This window comes from Aquarana catesbeiana, linkage group LG01, assembly GCF_042186555.1.
Source record: "Aquarana catesbeiana isolate 2022-GZ linkage group LG01, ASM4218655v1, whole genome shotgun sequence".
Classification (NCBI taxonomy): Eukaryota; Metazoa; Chordata; class Amphibia; order Anura; family Ranidae; genus Aquarana; species Aquarana catesbeiana.
Window position 1 is genome coordinate 435400875 of NC_133324.1, and position 19073 is coordinate 435419947.

Here is a 19073-nt window from a genome sequence, read left to right on the forward strand (position 1 = left end):
CATATCAGTTATGGCTAACAATTTGAAGGTTCTTTCATGGAATGTAAGGGGTCTGAATTCACCCCGTAAGCGATCCCTGGTATTTTCCTTTCTCAAGAAACACAAACCGGATATAATTTGCCTGCAGGAAACTCATCTAATAGCCTCTAAGCACCTTGCATTTAAAAAAGCCTGGATAATGCGCTCCTTAAACGCACATCACACTTCCTATTCTAGAGGAGTCTCTGGTGCAGAATGACCAGGGGGGTTTCATCCCTGGTCGCTCAGCAAGAATGAAAATTTGCAGACTTTTTCAGACTATACAATATCCTCACAACCATTCTTCTACCCAAGCTATTGTGTCATTAGACACTTGTAAAGCATTTGATAGCTTAGAGTGGCCCTACTTGTTTAAGGTGTTGCAGCTTTATGGATTGGGTCCTCGGATGATTGCCTGGATACGGCTCCTATACACTGACCCGGTGGCTAGAATTCATATCAATGCCTCTGTCTCTCCGATATTCTCCATCTATAGGGGAACAAGACAGGGCTGCTCCCTATCCCCACTCCTTTTTGCATTGGCATTTGAATCGTTGGCTTTACTGATTTGTTCTTCATCTACTATTCAGGGACTCATCATTGGCAATATAGACGAACAAAACTTGTTATATGCTGATGACACTCTCATATACCTGGCTGACCCTTTCATGTCTTTATGTCTTTACAAGAGATGGAGAGTTTTGGTAGATTTTCGGGCTTTCAGATCAATTGGTCCAAATCCAGTCTTTTTCCCTTAGCAGGGCCGATCCTAGGGTCACAGACGCCTACGTGCATGAATTATTTCTGGCGCCCCCACATGGGCGTAGTCATCTTACTAACTCCTCCCCTTTACAAATGTTTCTATGGCAATGACTCAAACACAGAGATGCTCCCTGAAGGAGTCTTCGTTACCCTGGTATCCTCCCATGATCTCTTAACAATAAATAAAATACAGGAAGAGAAGCAGAGTACTCTAATGGGACCTGGAGGGGGGTCTCTCTAATGGACACAGAGAGAGGGCCTCTGTTAGAGTGTCTGTTAGAAAGAGCCCACAGACATTCTGCAGACATAGTGATACAAGATATTAATGCAGTCTACCAGTGCCCACCAATTACAGCCTACCAGTGCCCACCTGTTGCAGCCTTATCAGAGCCCATAAAATGCAGCCTACCAGTGCCCACCAAATACAGCCTACCAGTGCCCACCAAATGCAGCCTACCAGTGCCCATTAAATGCAGTCTATCAGTGCCCATTAAATGCAGCCTACCAGGGCCCACCAAATGCAGCCTACCAGTGCCCACCAAATGCAGCCTTATCAGTTCCCACCAAATGCAGCCTTATCAGTGCCCACCAAATGCAGCCTACCAGTGCCCATAAAATGCAGCTTACCAGTGCCCACCAAATACAGCCTACCAGTGCCCACCAAATGCAGCCTACCAGTGCCCATTAAATGCAGCCTACCAGTGCCCATTAAATGCAGCCTACCAGTGCCCACCAAATGCAGCCTACCAGTGCCCACCAAATGCAGCCTTATCAGTGCCCACCAAATGCAGCCTTATTAGTGCGCATCAAATGCAGCCTACCAATGCCCACCAAATGCAGCCTTCCAGTGCCCACCAATTACAGCCTACCAGTGCCCACCAATTGCAGCCTAATTGGTGCCCACCAATTACAGCCTTCCAGTGCCCACCAATTGTAGCCTCATCAACGCCCATCAAATGCAGCCTACCAGTGCCCACCAAATTCAGCCTACCAGTGCCCACCAAATTCAGCCTATCAGTGCCCCTGGATCCCACAGAGCAGCAATCTCCTGCTGTCAGGGAGCTTGGATTTGTATTGCCCGGGCAGCCACTGTAACTGCCTCCTAGACTGCCTCACGGCTCCTATGGTACAAGTCACACTGATTTAATTTCTCAGCTTTGAATGAATGTTCCGTCTATCAAAGGAGCCAGTCTAGGAGGTGGGACTTTGTTACAGCATCATCAGACATATCAGACCAAAGCTTGTGTGGTGCCTGTGACATACACAAGTAGAGAAGGAGGGAGGGGAGCACTCTGGCACTCAGGGGCCGGTGCAAGGCTTTTTGACTACATAGGCGAAAATGCATTTTGCTGATCCCCAACCCAGCCACGCCATCCTCTTGCTACTTCCTGTCTAAAACCAAGCTGGTACCTCCTTCACAGTGCGCCTGTAATGTGATGGGGGGAAACGTGAAGGAAGTCACATGCCACTGAAAATGGAGCTCTGCTGAACTTCCATTAAACAGCAGTGTGTAATGAGGGGGTGGGGTTATGCATTCCTCACTTCCCCTCACTGGCCACAGGCAGCTGAGGCCAACTAAAACTTCCAATGACTGAGTTCCCCCATAAGCAAACTCCCAGATCACACCCCCAAATACTCCCACCCTGATCACACCTCCCCAGATACCCCTACCCTGATTACAACCCCAGATACCCCCTAATCTGATCGCACACACCCAGATACCGTTACACTGATTACACCCCCAAATACCCCACACTCTGATCACACCCCCAGATAACCCACCCCACCCTGATCACAACTCCCCAGATACCACTACCCTGATTACACCCCTAGATACCCCTTTCCACACTAAAGAGCACTCCATCTCTACTAGAGAGAGAGGGGGGCTGAGAGAGAGAAGGGGGGATGAGAAAGGTGGGTTGAGAGAGAAAGTGGTTCAGAGAGAGGGTGGCTGAGAGAGAGGGATGGGTTAAGAGAGAGAGAAAAAGGGGTTCAGAAAGAGGGTTGCTGAGAGAGAGGGGGGCTGAGCAAGAGGGAGGGGCTGAGAGGGGAGGGGCTGAGAGAGAGAGGGTGGGTTGACAGAGAGGGAGCTGAGAGAGAGAGAGGGTGGTGGGCAGAGAGGGGGACTGAGAGAGAGGGGCGCTGATAGAGAGGGAGGGCTGACAGAAAGGCCAGCCTCAGAGAGAGGGTGGCTGAGCAAGAGGGGTGGTCTCAGAGAGAGGTAGGGCTCAGAGAGAGGGAGGGTCTGAAAGAGAGGGAGGGGCTGAGAAAGAGGGAGGTTGGTGGACAGAGAGCAGAGCAGAGAGAGAGAGGGGGGCTGAGAGAGAGAAAGGGGGTCTTAGAGAGAGGATGAATGAGCGAGAGGGGGGTCTCAGAGAGAGGTGGGGCTGAGAAAGAGGGAGGGGCTGAGAGAGAAGGAGGCTGGTGGACAGAGAGTAGCGCTAAGAAAGAGGGGGGCTGACAGACAGGGGGGAGAGATGAGAGAGAGGCCCCTAGCCCTGTCCCTATCCACAGTCCCTCCTCTGCCCCCCAGTCCCAGTCTGTATCTGCAGGTAGGTCTGTATCAGTGTATGATGCCCAGTACGTTCTTGATCCAGGAGGTGCTCTGCTGCTTCTTCCAGCAGCTCCCTGGCAGCTTGCGTCTTCCACTCGTCCTTGTCCTTTAGGCCTCAATGCTGATGATGGAGTGAAGAGGAGGAGATGCTTCTGAGCACCACTTTGGGGGTCCAGGAGGCTGTGAAGTTCTTCTCTCTCCTGGGCTCCCAGCTGCCATCGGTGTTCACCTTCAACGCGTATGCAGCCTCCTTCTGTGGGGCCACCCACTCACAGTGTGGAGATTCCTACACCCAGAGGGCGGTGCCACACCACTCTCCCGCCGCCACCCACCTGGCATTGCAACAGGGCTGGTGCAAGGATTTTTCACACCCTAGGCAAAACCTAATTTTGCCACTATGGCACATGGAAGGCAGGAAGGAGCACTATGGTACATGGAAGGCAGAAAAACTATGGCACATGAAAGGCTGGAAGACTATAGCACATGGAAGGATGGAAGATTATGGCATATGGAAGTCTGGAAGATTATGGCACATTGAAAACTGGCATATGGAAGGCTGGAAGACTGGCACATGGGAGGCAGGAAGACTGGCACATGAAAGGCTGGCAGGTTATGGCACATTAAGGGAAGAAAGAGTGGGGGGGATCACTCACCCAGGGGTGACATGCTGCATTGTCTTCAGAGGCACAGGCAGCGACATCAGGACAGGATCTCTGGCTGCTTTGAAATCTCCGCCCACATCCCCTTAAAGGCAAGGATTGGCTGCACGTGGGGGTTGTGGGTGGGCACAGGGGGGACATGGGAAGGAGGTGGGGCAGACCTAGCCTACCTCCTCCTCCCTCCTCATACGGGCTATACAGCAGGCGCGGGATGTGCACATTGCAGCAGGGGAATTGTGGAGCAGGTGAGAAGGGGAATGTACACACTGCAGTGGGCGCGCCAGCGGGCCGCTGAGTGGGCAGTGGATGCGAGCACTCAGAACTGACGGTGCTCAGGCACTTTGGCGCCCCCTCATCTGCGGCACTTGGTTGCGGTGCACCCTGCGCACCCCCCCCAGGATCGGCCCTGTCCCTTAGACCCTAAGAAGGAGTGGGTAATCCATCCGAGTTCTCAACTCCAGGTGGTGCATTTCTTCTGTCATTTGGGCATGGATGTACAGCTACCTCTGAACTCCTATGTGATTAATAACCCCAGCCCCATCATTGCCCAATTACAGCAATGCATGGATCAGTGGATGAATCTAGCATTAGACCTCATGGATAAAGTCAATTTATTGAAGATGATTTTTCTTCATAAACTTTTGTATGTAATGACTAATGCTCCCTGTAAAATTCCCAAGTCGATTTTCAAACGAACTGACTCACTCTGTACAAGTTTCCTTTGGAACCGGCGTGCTCCCAGAATGGCCCTGGAATACTGAAATTGCCCTCCCATTTGGCTGGCTTGGCTTTTCCAAATTTTTATCTCTATTATTTGGCATCTCAGTTAGTTGTGGCGCATGACTGGCTTCATCCCTCTCCATGTAATGCCTGCACCACAACTGAAGCTGCTATAGTCTCTTCATTTGAGATGTTGCACAATATTATATATTGTAGAAATGTACCAGCCATTACAGGAATGGCAATGATACAAACTACACTATCTCTCTTTATCACCGTAGTGACCCATTTCTCTAAAGGGACTTGGGCCACCTCCCCCAACAATCCGCTTTGGAATAATTCTGTATTACATGAATTGCTCCTGATGCCTTATCTACTTTATTGAATTGGCCAAGGCGTTAAATACCTTTGCCACTTATACAATGAACAGGGCTTAAGTCCTTTACCCAATTTAGAGAAGACTTTAACCTTCCCCCTACCTCCTTGTTTTTTTATATTCAGCTCTGAGAGTGCCGTTTGGCTCAATCTCGCTTCCACTGCAGATGGTCCCTTTAGAGAAGCTACTCAGAAAAACAGATAATACCAAATTGATCTCTCAATACTACTCTGCATTGATGGCTGATTCAAAGCTGAGGTTTGTGAATGCACAGGCTCGCTGGGCTACCTTATATATTCAACTCACTGATGATGACTGGACTGAATTTGTAGATACTTAAAGTATAAAACTTATAAAAGTTTGGTCATAGCCTCTAGAGATAGAGTTATGCAAATAAATATATTTCATTATAGCCATCTCACACCTTATCAAATTTATAGGATGGAAGTACGCTCCACACTGGAGTGCTTTAGAGGGTGTGGGGTTTAGGCCGATTTTCTTCATTGCTTCTGGTCCTGTCCATTGGTTTCTTCATTTTGGTCCAAAATTGGTTCATTCTTATCTATTGTCCTGGGTGTCCCTAATATTTTACATCCTACAAATAGTTTATTATGTGTTTCTGGTGTACTATCTGTCTCTGTATAGATTAAACGATTTTGCCAAAAAGACTATTCTCCTGAGCTGGAAGGGGACTCGCAGCCCACTGTAACCACCTGGCTTCAATTGATTAATAATAGTTTACCTCTATATAAGCTCACCTTTGAGTTACGAAAGCAACCTCTCCTCTTTGATAAATTTTGGAATAGATGGTTATCTAGTCCTCTTACTTTGGCGTCTTTGGGAGAATAGTTCATAATGCTCACAATCCCTTGACCGAATGTCTCAGTGACTTGATATGTACTGCTCTGCCCCTGCTGAATTTAAGATTTAATTGCTGAAGCTGTATTCCATTCATGTATACATAATATATTAAACCTTGAAGGCACAGTTCGGTTATCTGGACTTTCATTTTGGTGGCAGTTGTGACCTTATTGTTTGTTGCTTCTGTGAAACTTTCAATAAACAAATCTTTAAAAGAAAAGTATTTCATAATGAGCCAGTATGCGATGCATACTAGCTCATTGTGCCTTTGTCTTGGAGGCTTTTTTTTTCTTTTTTTTCATATGGGTTTACAACCACTTTAAGGGGTGCACACCATGGAAACAAAATAATAGGAATTGCTACAGTATATGTAAAATATGTCCATAATTCAGTTTGGAAAGTCATTACAGCTTAATGCTCCTACCTCTTTGATGTGAGACTTGGATTTAACTTTTTATATATAATGGTACTAAAGGAAAAATCCAAAATTACATATAATGTATGATGCAGTCGGTTACTAGCATTAACGATGCAGTCTTTGTTTTATTTAGTTTCCCCTGTAACTACGTTTTTTACCAGTTGATCCTGCTGTTATTTTTCAGACCTTTATCTTTGTCGGACCAAAAGTGGAAGTTAGAGGGCTGAGACAAAGTATTTAATACTCATAGGGTGCTCAGAATAGTCAGCTTTTTAATCATTTAGTCAAAAAAAAAGGAAAAACTGTTTAACCACTTAAGGACCGGAAGATCTGCCCCCTTAATGACTAGGCCATTTTTTGCGATACGGAACTGCAACGCTTTAACTGACAATGGCACGGTCGTGCGACGCTGTACTCAAACAAAAATGATGTCCTTCTTTATCCACAAATAGAGCTTTCTTTTGGTGGTATTTGATCACCTCTGCAGTTTTTATTTTTTGCGCTATAAACAAAAAAAGAGCGAAAATTTTGAAAAAAACCCAATATTTTTAAGATTTTGCTATAATAAATATCCCCCCCAAAAATTCTTCATCAGTTTTACACCAATATGTATTCTTCTACATATTTTGGTAAAAAAATTGCAATAAGTGTATATTGATTGGTTTGCGCAAAAGTTCTTATTTATGTCATTTTTATTTATTTATTTTTAATTGTAATGGCAGTGATCAGCGATTTTTAGCGGGACTGCAGCAGACAGATCAGACACTTTTGACACTTTTTTGGGACCATTGACATTTATACAGCGATCAGAGCTAACAATAACCACTGATTACTGTAAAAATGTCCCTGGCAGGGAAGGGGTTAACACTAGGGGGAGATCAAGGGGTTGAGTGTGTCCTAGGGAGGTGTTTCTAACTGGGGGGGCATTTTACTGACAGTGAGTAGTGACAGATTGCTGTTCCTGATCACTAGGAAGAGCAGATCTCTCTCTACTTGCCTGACTGAACGGGGATCTGTCTGTTTACATTAACGGATCCCAGTTCTGTCTCTCTCTGGAGCGATCGCGGGTTGCCGGTGGACATCGCAGCCGCCGGCCATGCGCATCAGCTCTGGCGTTGCACGTGTGCCCCTAGAGCCCTTAAAGCGGCCACCGTACAGCTACTGCGATTCGCGCAGGGGAGCCAACCTGCCACCATATATAACAATGGTGGCTGGTCAGCAAGTAGTTAAAAAAGCTAGCTGTTAGGCTTTCATTTGTTATTCACTTATGTACATCTACTAGTCTATCTAAGGCCTGCCATAGACAGTGCAAATTTCTTTTCTGCAACCCGGTTGCAGGAAAATGTTTTACTTGATTTCCCTCTCAACACAGACAGTGTTGACAAGGTGAATCCCTCCCACTGAGCTATTGTGTTCTCCCAGCAGGCAAGGGGGGCGGGGGAAGCCGCCCCCACCCGGAGAAGACAGTGATTATTACTAGCAGCTATAACAGCCACTAGCAATATTTGCTTGTAAAATGGGGTAGGCTAGTTGGAGCCAAGTTGATCGATTGATCAACTTGGTGCATTCAGCTTGCCCATAGATGGTTTGAATCTCCACCAGTTCCTGCTGAACTGGCCGAGATTCGAACTGTCTATGTTCAGTTTTACACTACTCTCTCCCGAGAGTGCTAGTGCCCAAAGGTAACTCCATTTATCCTTCATAGCCACCCTAAGACAGAAAGTGTGTTTATGGCTAGATAATCAGGTCCAAATAAATGAAAAAAAGTCTAAAAAACAAAACTAATGAGGTCACCACATTTAAAGATTGATATGCCTCAACATATTACATTTTTGTTTTTGGGTTTACTACTGCTTTAAGTTAGATCAGTGAAAAATGCTCTCTATTTACGAGTATTTTCTGGGATATTACAATATTTTCCTAAAAAGATAGATTCACATATTTTAGAAAGATGTAGTGCTTAAAATTGACTTTTGGGTATTATTTGTGTGTTCCAAATCAGGGATGAGGTTCATCTTTAGATCAATGAAAGATTTAGTGAATGGGCAAACTAAATGGGGCGTTGGTCTGCCCACTGACCGAACCTCCAGCTGCAGCATGAAGTCATGCATTTAGCTGGGGTATCACTACTGCTACTAAATGTAATAGCTCCTCCTCAGAGTTTCTAGTAGCTAGGAAGCCAGCAACCACTGGCATCCTAACAATAAGTTACACATTCCCACCCAGCCTATTCAGCCTATCCATGGGGATGGTGGTTAACATCACAGACCAAATATGGACATGGTCACGATCTCTGCGCCCTTTTTTTGTCATTTACGTTTAGAAGTGTGAGAAGAGCATGTTAGCTTCACATTTTTTCTTTGGCCAGTTAGCATCGTAGTTCATTGTACAATGAGAATCTATATCACTAGACAATTTACATCATGGGGTATTTGTTATCTGACTTTTTGTAACGTATATAGTAATTTACTTTCAAAATTTTTTGTGTGATAAGTAGAGTTACTATGTACCTCACACGCATTCAGGTAGGATAGGGAGAGCCTTCAGATCATCAGTAGTGTCATAATTTTAACAGAACCAGTTAGTGATTCATCCATTGTAACTGCTGTGTTTTCCATGATTAGGTGAGTAGGACAGTGCATTTTTTCCCCAGCCTCTGATCTTTCACAGGGAATGCATGAGGAAAGGGGCCATATTCTATGAGTTAATAGAGACCCTGTAACTAACTTAGACAATTGCAGGTAAAAGCAAAGAAAAATCTAATATTTTAAATGCTTATTTGCAGCATTTTTTTCCATAAATGATTTGTATTTACTAGCAAAGTGCCTCGGAACTTGCTGGAAAATTTGATAAGTTCAAAAACAGTTGATTCCCCATCACAACTCCCTCCCACACTTGCATGTTATAGCCCCCTCCTCTTCTGTGAATGTTTTTTTTTTTTAACAGAAAAGTTTTTATTTATCTTCAACGGGAGATGTATTTTCATATACAATATAGTTATATTCAAACATAAAGCCTTATATAATAATGTAGGTTACAGCATGATTCAAGGCACAACAGTAAAGCAGTGTATTACAACTGTTTCATCATTTAGAGTGCTAGGAATTAATCAGCCATGTAAGAAGTGGTAGGTCTATCTATAAGAGGTATTTATATATTCAAATGCGCATATACACTAGTAATTTGAGGATTCCCTTGGTGATGGGGGGGAGAGACCTGTATAATGTCAGCTCCATGGCTGATCCAGAGTTTATTGGGGTTCTTGCTCATATTGAGGTGGCTTAGCTTTTGGCCCAGGCGCCCCATATTTTCTACATTTTTTTCGGCCATTTATGGCTCATATATGCAAGTTTGAATAGAGGGAGGGTGGTCTCCACTGTGCAACTGTAGGGGGCTCAGGCTGCTTCCATTTAGTTAAGATGACCTTTCTGACATAGAATGAGGCATAGAAAATTAGTAGTCTCTTGTATGTGTTAGTTGTGACGGTGTCACAGATGCCCAAGAGGAAGATAAGAGGGTCGACTGCTATGTTTATGCCTACAGAGTTAATGCTCTGGACCACCCCCCACCAGAACTGCTGGATAAGGGGGCAGGACCACACCACATGGAAGAATGTTCCCAGTTCAGTGGTGCATTTAGGGCATCTATCAGATTGAGCTGGGTATATTCTAGAGAGCCTTTGGGGGGTGTAGTATGCTCTGTGGAGGAATTTTAGCTGGATGTATCTGTCCTTAGCTGAGATCATTAGGGGAATATATTGTTGGACCCCTTCTTCCCAGTCAACAGCCGCAAGATTGGGTATTTCCTCTTTCCATTTATGAAAGAGCTTGGTCCCTCTGCCATTATCCTCACAGGATATGCGAAAGTACAGAAAGGAGAGGATGTGGTCAGCACTGCTGGAAATCAGAAAACGCTCCACCACATGTGACTTTAGTTGGATTTCAGCAGGGAATTGGGCTTGTATCGCATGTCGCAATTGCAGGTATCGTAAGAACATTTTTGATGGGAGTTGGAAGGTGTGTTTCATGTCGTCATAAGAGAGAAATCTACCTTCTGGCATAATTTGTTGCAGTATTTTAATGTCATATCTAGCCCAGACCGCTGGGTCTGGGATACATAGGTGGTGGTATAGCCTAGGATTGCCCCAGAGTGGAGTATAAGGAGAGAGTGTGTTAGGCGTGTTGAGTTTAGTGGACATTTGTTACGACAAACGGGTCATCGTGCACATTGGAGTTGTCATTTTTAGGTGTGCTTTTGGACCCCTAAACACTAGATTGCTAAGTGCTGAGTAGGACCCCAGGCTGGCTGCCTCTAAGTTAACAGACGGGTTATTTTGTGATTGAGTGAACCACCATCGCACTGTCACCACTACCGCTGCCCAGTAGTATTGTTTAAAGCATGGGCATTCTAGTCCACCACAGGAGAGAGGCAGCTGCAAAGCAGCCTTAACCACCCTAGGGACCAAGCCAGCCCAAATTAAGGCATTCACCACCTGGTCTAGTTTTTGGAAAAAGAAAGTAGGTATAGAGACCGGAGTGTTTCTAAATGCGTACAGAAATTTGGGGAGAAATGTCATTTTGAGAAGGTTGATCCTCCCCACAGGTGTCAGGGGCAGGGTTTTCCAAGCCAGACATCTATGTGTGAGTTGTTGAAGGATTGGGTACACATTATCTTTCGGATAGGAAGAGAGATCTGTCTGTATTTCAGTACCTAGGTATCTAAATTTAGTAACAAACATTAGGGGTATGTGAGGTGGTGGCAGGAGAGGCGAGTGGGATAGCGGTAAAAGTATGGATATGGTCCAGTTAATGCGGACCCCCGACAAGGACCCCTACAGGTCAATCACCTGCAGGGCAACCTCAAGGGACGTTGAGGCGTCTGAGAGATAGAGGAGGGCATCATCCGTGTACAAGGAGATCTTCTCTGTCAGCAAGCCCACCGCTATCCCCCGTCACCTCAGAGGACCTAATTAGGAGAGCTAGTGGTCGATGGCCATAGCAAATAGTCCTGGGGACAGCGGGCAGCCTTGCCTAGTGCCTCTGTGTAGGTAGAAGGGGGGTGAGAGGGTACCATTTGTTCCTAATCTAGCTGAGGGGTTTTTGTACATAGAAATGACTTTAGGACCGAAGTTAAACTTCTCTAGGACTCGCCAAAGAAACTCCCACTCAGCCTTTTCGGCATCTAGAGAGGCCACTACCCCCTGAGACCCTGTGGCCTTTGCATGGGATATGCTTTTATACGGCCAACATAAATTTATGTCTGTGCCTTTGCCTGGCATGAAGCCCGTTTGGTCTCTGTGAACCAGGGAAAGGATGATCGAGCTGAGCGGCCAGCTCAAAAAAGGAAGGGCTGAGCCCAGCCCTGACAGTACCCCCTCCTCAACGACCCCTCCCCCTCAGAGGACCACCAGGCTTGAGAGGAAAATGTCTATGGAAATCACGGAGGAGGAAAGGGGAATGTACGTCCGAGGATGAGACCCAAAAGCGTTTCTCCGGACCGTACCCCTTCCAATGCACCAGGTACTGTATGCGCCCACGGAACCTACGGGAGTCAACAATGGATTGTACTTCATACTCCTCATGGTTCTCTACCTGTATAGGGTGAGGACATGGCACCGAGGTGGTAAAGCGGTTGCAGACCAAGGGTTTCAATAAGGAGACATGAAACACATTAGAGATGCGCATACTAGAAGGAAGGTCCAACGCGTAAGCCATTGGGAAGGATACGGAAAGGCCCAATAAACCGAGGTGCGAACTTCAAAGAAGGAACACGAAGTCGGAGGTTGCGAGATGACAACCAGACTCTGTCCCCAACCTGGTAGGAAGGCGCAGGCAGGCGTCTGCGGTCAGCATGGAGTCTGTACCTATCGTTAGCATGTCACAAAACCTCCTGGACTTGTGCCCAAGTGGAACGAAGGCCACAGAGATGCTCCTCTAACGCAGGAATACTCTGTGGTACAAACGAGGCAGGCAACACGGAAGGTTGGAAACCATAGTTCGCCATAAACGGGGACAAGCGGGAAGGTGAATTCAAGGCACTATTGTGAGCAAACTCCACCCACGTTAAGAGGTATGACCAGTTGTTATGATGGTCGGAAATATAGCAATGTAGGAATTGCTCCAAGGACTGATTGGCTCGTACTGCGGACCCATTAGACTGCGGGTGATACACAGAGGAGAAAGCAAGCTGAATACCCAACTGTGCACAAAAGGCTCACCAGAGACGGGACACAAACTGACTACCCCTGTCTGAGACAATCACCTTGGGTTGCCCATGTAAGCGGAAGATCTCCCGAGCAAAACTAGAAGCCAGTTCCTTAGAAGTAGGAAACTTCTTGAGTGGAATACAGTGCGACATTTTCGAAAACCGGTCAACCACCATAAGGATAACTGGGGCCTCTCTCCATTGGGTATGGGTTGTAGGAGGCCCACTGGAAGGTGTCGTGGATTCTTACTCTGAGCACACATGGAACAGGCAGCTATGAAGGCAGTTACATCAGCACGTAGACTAGGCCACCAGAATTGTTGGGAAATGGCCCAAAAGAGTTGATTCTTCCCAGGGTGGCCAGCAGCCTTGGGAGAATGGTAAGTCTGGAGCACAGCAGTACGAAGACTCTCAGAAACAAAGCAGCGGTCACAAGGTTTCTCAGGAGGAGCATCGACCTGAGCAGCAAGAATTGTGTCACCCGAAGGAGAAGTAAGACTGGTAAGAACTGTAGCCAGAATACGATCAGGAGAAATCACAGGAACCGGAACCAACTCCATCTTGGAAGTGGAGGAAAATTGTAGTGACAAGGCGTCAGCCCTTTCATTCTTAGTACCAGGTAAGAATGAGACAATGTAATTAAAACTCAACAAGAAAAGAACCCATCGCGCCCTCCTGGGAGAGAGGCGCTTAGCCTCATACAAGAATGTGGGATTCTTATAGTCAGTAAAAATGAGAACCGGCACAGTGGTACCTTCAAGGAGATGTCTCCATTCTTTCAGGGCTAAAATGCTCGCCAACAGCTCTCTGTCACCAATCTCGTAATTGCACTCTGCCGGTGACAATTTCTTGGAAAAGTAGCCACACAGATGCATAGCGCACTCAGAGTTAGGACGTTGAGATAGAAGGGTGCCAACTATAGTCTCAGAAGCATCAACTTCTAGGGAAAAAGGCAATGTAGGATCAGGGTGTGCCAACACAGGAGCAGAAACAAAGGCAGCCTTGAGACTCTCAAAGGTCTTAATAGACTCCGAAGACCAACTCTGTGGGTTGCCGTCTTTCCTGGTCATATCAGTCAGGGGCTTGACCAGAGACGAGAAGTTACGAATAAACTTCCGATAATAGTTGTCAAAGCCAAGAAAACACTGCAGAGGACGAATAGAGCCTGTATCTCGATGGATTACTCAGCCCAAGACAGGGTAACCGAAACCAGGGGCTTATCTTTCTGGGAAAATGGAGACGAAACAACATCACCTAAGGTCTGTCCGTGACAGGATCTCAAGGTTCGGGCGTTCCCTGGATGGGTAGGACAAGACTTCAAAAAGTGACCAGCCTGGCCACAATAAATGCACAATCTCTCCCTCCTCCTAAGGGCTCTCTCATTCGCAGAGAGACACGTGAAGCCCAAGTGGGTTCATCTTCACAGACGGATTCGGTACAAGGAGGCAAGGGAGGTGAGGGAGGCAAGGGTGGGACTGCAAAGCTCAGAGACAAATGTACAGGAGGCTTGTGCCAGTGCTCCTTAAAAGAGAGTCTTTCTCTGAGTCTAGAGTCAATGAGGATGGCAAATGTGATCAACCTCTCCAGCTCAGAGGGTATATCCTGGGCTGCTATCTCATCCTTGATGTGATCCGAGAGACCATGAGAAAAGGCAGCCACGAGGGCCTCATTGTTCCAAGCAACCTCTGCTGCCAGAGTACGGAATTCAATGGCGTAATCGGCAACAGTTCTCGTACTCTGTTTGATGGACATGAGGCTCTTGGCAGCAGAAGCGGAGCATGAGGGAACGTCAAATACCCTTTTATAAGAAGCCACAAATTCTGGGTAACTCAGGACCACGGGTTTTTGCGTCTCCCATAGAGGGTTTGCCCCAGGCCAAGGCTCTCAGAAAGCAAAGATATCACGAAACCTACTTTGCTTCTGTCCATGGAAAACGCCTGGGGCAGACTCACAAAGTATATCTCAACCTGGTTGAGAAACCCTCTGCATTGAACTGGATCGCCCCCAAATTGCTGGGGAAGCGGAGCGGAACAAGACATACCGCTTATAGTGATAATACTCGAGGCGGGTGCCTGCACAGGGACTGGAGCAGCAGCAGGGACGGCCTGAAACACAGGTTGTACCGGAGCAGCCATAGTGGAAGATTCCAGGTGAGCTGTGCGACTCAGGAGCATTTGTAACGCCAAGGCAAACTGATTCATGCGGTGATCCTGGTCATCCAATCTGGAAAAAATATTACCTACAAGGGGAATGACTGCATTTTCTGAATACATGGCCTTCACCTACTGTCAGAAACCGAGAATCAGACTGAGACAGAAGTACAGTTAATCACACTTGTTTAATAATAATAAAAAGGTAAACAGAGTAAGCGTAGTCAATACATAGCCAAAGTTCAGTAACCAGATTGGGTAGTCAACCAATGCCAATGTCAGAGAGCCAGAGATCAACGTAGTAGTACAGCAAGCAGGATTAGGAGCCAGAAAGGACGTATTCAAGTCTTCAACAGGAATGCAGGAGAAAGTCTCTGAGATGTGACCAAAGACAAAGGCAGAGATGAAGTGAGCTGGACTGCTTTAAGTAGCCAGGACTGATGAGCAGATCATCAACAGCTGAGGCACTGTGGAGAGTGGACTGTGGACTGTGGAGCCCTGACAGTTGGTGGGAGGCAGTGTTCCTCCAGCATAGGCAGAAGGAGTTCATGAAACTGGGGGACAATGAGTTCACTATTAGCCTTATAGAATTATGTGGGTCTTTGCAGGTTGGAGTGAAGCAACTGCAGTCTGTACCTCTTTGAGGGTGATTGTGTCATCTAGTCTAATGCGCTCTTCGTTTGGGAACTCTATCTGGGCCAGGAATTCCTGTAGGGAAGCTGGTGTGAAGTCTGCTCTGGACATGTAGAGCTGTTTATAATAGTGTGCAAATCTAGCATTGATCAGTAATGGGTCAGATTGTATGTTTCCTTGGTCATCTTTAATATTAGCAATGTGAGCTATGGTGGAGCGTTTCTTAGCCAGCCACGCTAATGCCGCGTACACGATTGGACTTCTCATCGGAAAAAGATATGATGGCTTTTCCGACAGGATTCTGCTCAACTTTGCTTTGCATACACACAGTCATGCAAAAGTTCGCTGAACTTTCGACTGTCAAGAACGAGGTAACGTACAACACTACGTCGAGCCGAGAAAATGAAGTTCAAGGCTTCCGAGCATGCGTCGAATTGTTTCCGAGCATGCGTAGGAATATTGCGTGTCGGAATTGCCATAGACGATCGCATTTTCGAATAGTAACTTTTTCCGACCGAAAAATTAAGTACATGCTCCTAATCGTTTGCTGGCTGGAATTCGGCCAGCAAAAGACTGATGGATCATACACACAGTTGCATTTTCAGACGAAAAGCTCTTCATCTGTCTTTTGCTGGCCAAAATTCCGATCGTGTGTACACGACATAAGAGTCTGCCTGATCTTTCCCCTTGTTTGAATATCCTCTGCGACTGTGACAACAGGAGCTTCCTACTTGTGGTAGGTCTTAGCACTGAGATTTCTTTACGCAGCGTTTGCATAGCTGCATATGTCCCTGCATCTTTAGTGGTCACATGGCTAGATTCCAGAGCCAGGGCCTGTCTTTCAGCTTCCTCCAATGCAAGCCTAGTGTTTTTCCTAACCTTACTAATAATCGCGCGGTATTGTCCGCGTGTGTAGGCCTTATAGGCATCCCATACCATCGATGGGGGGGCTGCCCCCCTATTGTGTGTCCAGTAGATGCTCATCTCTAGGGATGAGCCGAACACCCCCCTATTCAGTTCGCACCAGAATATGCGAACAGGAAAAAAGTTTGCTCGAACACGCGAACACCGTTAAAGTCTATGAGACACGAACATGAATAATCAAAAGTGCTAATTTTAAAGGCTTATATGCAAGTTATTGTCATAAAAAGTGTTAGGGGACCCGGGTCCTGCCCCAGGGGACATGGATCAATGCAAAAAAAAGTTTTTAAAACGGCCGTTTTTTCAGGAGCAGTGATTTTAATAATGCTTAAAGTCAAACAATAAAAGTGTAATATCCCTTTAAATTTCGTACCTGGGGGGTGTCTATAGTATGCCTGTAAAGGGGCACATGTTTCCTGTGTTTAGAACAGTCTGACAGCAAAATTACATTTCGAAGGAAAAACTCCATTTAAAACTACCCGCGGCTAATGCATTGCCGACAATACACATAGAAGTTCATTGATAAAAACGGCATGGGGGAGGCTCCCGCTCTTCTCTTCATCTTCTTCTTCATCCTCTTCTCTTCTTCTCTTCTTCATTATCTTCTCCGGGCTGCTCCGCATCCATGCTGGCATGGAGGGAGGCTCCCGCTGTGTGACGGCGTCTCCTCGTCCTTAAATAACGGGGGCGGGGCCACCCGTGACCCCGCCCCCTCTGATGCACGGGACATGGCGGGACTTCCCTGTGGCATTCCCCGTGACGTCACAGGGAAGTCCCGTCAAGTCACCGTGCGTCAGAGGGGGGCGGGGTCACCGGGTGGCCCCGCCCCCCGTTATTTAAGAACCGTCAGACGAGGAGACTCCGTCACACAGCGGGAGCCTCCCTCCATGCCAGCATGGGTGCGGAGCGGCCCGGAGAAGAAAATGAAGAAGAGAAGAAGGAAGAAGAGAACAGGATGAAGAAGAAGATGAAGAGCGGGAGCCTCCCCCCATGCCATGGGTGCGGAGCGGCCCGAGGAGAAGAAGATAGAAGACGCCGCGGAGGAGATGCTGGACGAGAACGCCGGAGGAAGAACCAGAAGAAGAAGAAGATGAAGGAAGATAGAAGAAAGAAGAAGCATTTAAATAAAGGAATTGTCAAAAACTGTCTCTTGTCATTTTTAACATTTTTGACAGTTTTTTAGTTAAATGGTAGGGGTAAGTACCCCCTTACCATTTCACACAGGGGGGGCCGGGATCTGGGGGTCCCCTTGTTAAAGGGGGCTTCCAGATTCCGATAAGCCCCCCGCCCGCAGACCCCCACAACCACCGGCCAGGGTTGTGGGGATGAGGCCCTTGTCCTCATCAACATGGGGACAAGGTGTTTTGGGGGCTACCCCAAAGCACCCTCCCAATGTTGAAGGCATGTGGCCTGGTACCGTTCAGGGGGGGGATTCGCACTCTCGTCCCCCCCTCTTTACCTGCGGCCTGCCAGGTTGCGTGCTCGGACAAGGGTCTGGTATGGATTTTTGGGGGGACCCCGCGCCGTTTTTTTTTTTTTTGGCGCGGGGTTCCCCTTAAAATCCATACCAGACCCTTCAGGTCTGGTATGGAATTTAGGGGGAACCCCACATCATTTTTTTTTTAATTTTGGCCGGGGTTCCCCTTAATACCCATACCAGACCTGAAGGGCCTGGTATGGAATTTAGGGGGACTCCCACATCATTTTTTTTTTTAAATTTTGGTTCGGGGTTTCCCTGTGTTGAATTCCCATGCCGTTTTTATCAATGAACTTCTATGTGTATTGTCGGCAATGCAATAGCCGCGGGTAGTTTTGAATGGAATTTTTCCTTCGAAATGTCATTTTGCTGTCAGACTGTTCTAAACACGGGAAACATGTGCCCCTTTACAGGCATACTATAGACATCCCCCAGGTACAAAATTTAAAGGGATATTACACTTTTATTGTTTGACTTTAAGCATTATTAAAATCACTGCTCCTGAAAAAACGGCCCTTTTTAAAACTTTTTTTTGCATTGATCCATGTCCCCTGGGGCAGGACCCGGGTCCCCAAATACTTTTTTATGACAATAACTTGCATATAAGCCTTTAAAATCAGCACTTTTGATTTCTCCCATAGACTTTTAAAGGGTGTTCTGCGGCATTCGAATTTGCCGCGAACACCCCAAATTGTTCGCTGTTCGGCGAACTTGCGAACAGCCAATGATCGAGTCGAACATGAGTTCGACTCGAACTCGAAGCTCATCCCTACTCATCTCTCCCGCAATCTCAGGGGCAATGTGCTCATCTGTTATCCAGAAACCCGAGAGTCGCCATAAGCTAACACCAGCCGGTGAGTCTGTGGTAAGTTGCAGTAGCAGGGGGGCGTGATCTGATACCACGGGGCAAGATTTTGACCTCTTGGGTGAGGGAGAATAAGGGGCCACTGGCATAGAACAGGTCTATTCTTGAAAAGGAGTCATATGTGGCCGAGTGGCAGGTCTATTGCCTTTCCCTATGGTACCGCACCTCCACACATCACTGAGACCATATTCATCTGCCCAGAGGGACAGTGGGGAGTCAGAGGCCAGATCAGGGTTAAGCTTATCTAAGCTAGGATTTGGGGGAATATTAAAATCCCCCGCTAGTAGAACAGTGGCTGCTGGATATTGAGCCAATACTGGGGTTAGTTTATGGAGGATATTGAGGTAGGCCGGAGGGGGGTTGTATATCCCCACAATTACCATCTCAAGCCTGTCACACATTGTATGGAGAGCAACATATCTCCCCTCTGGATCTAAATGTAGCTCAAGGAGATT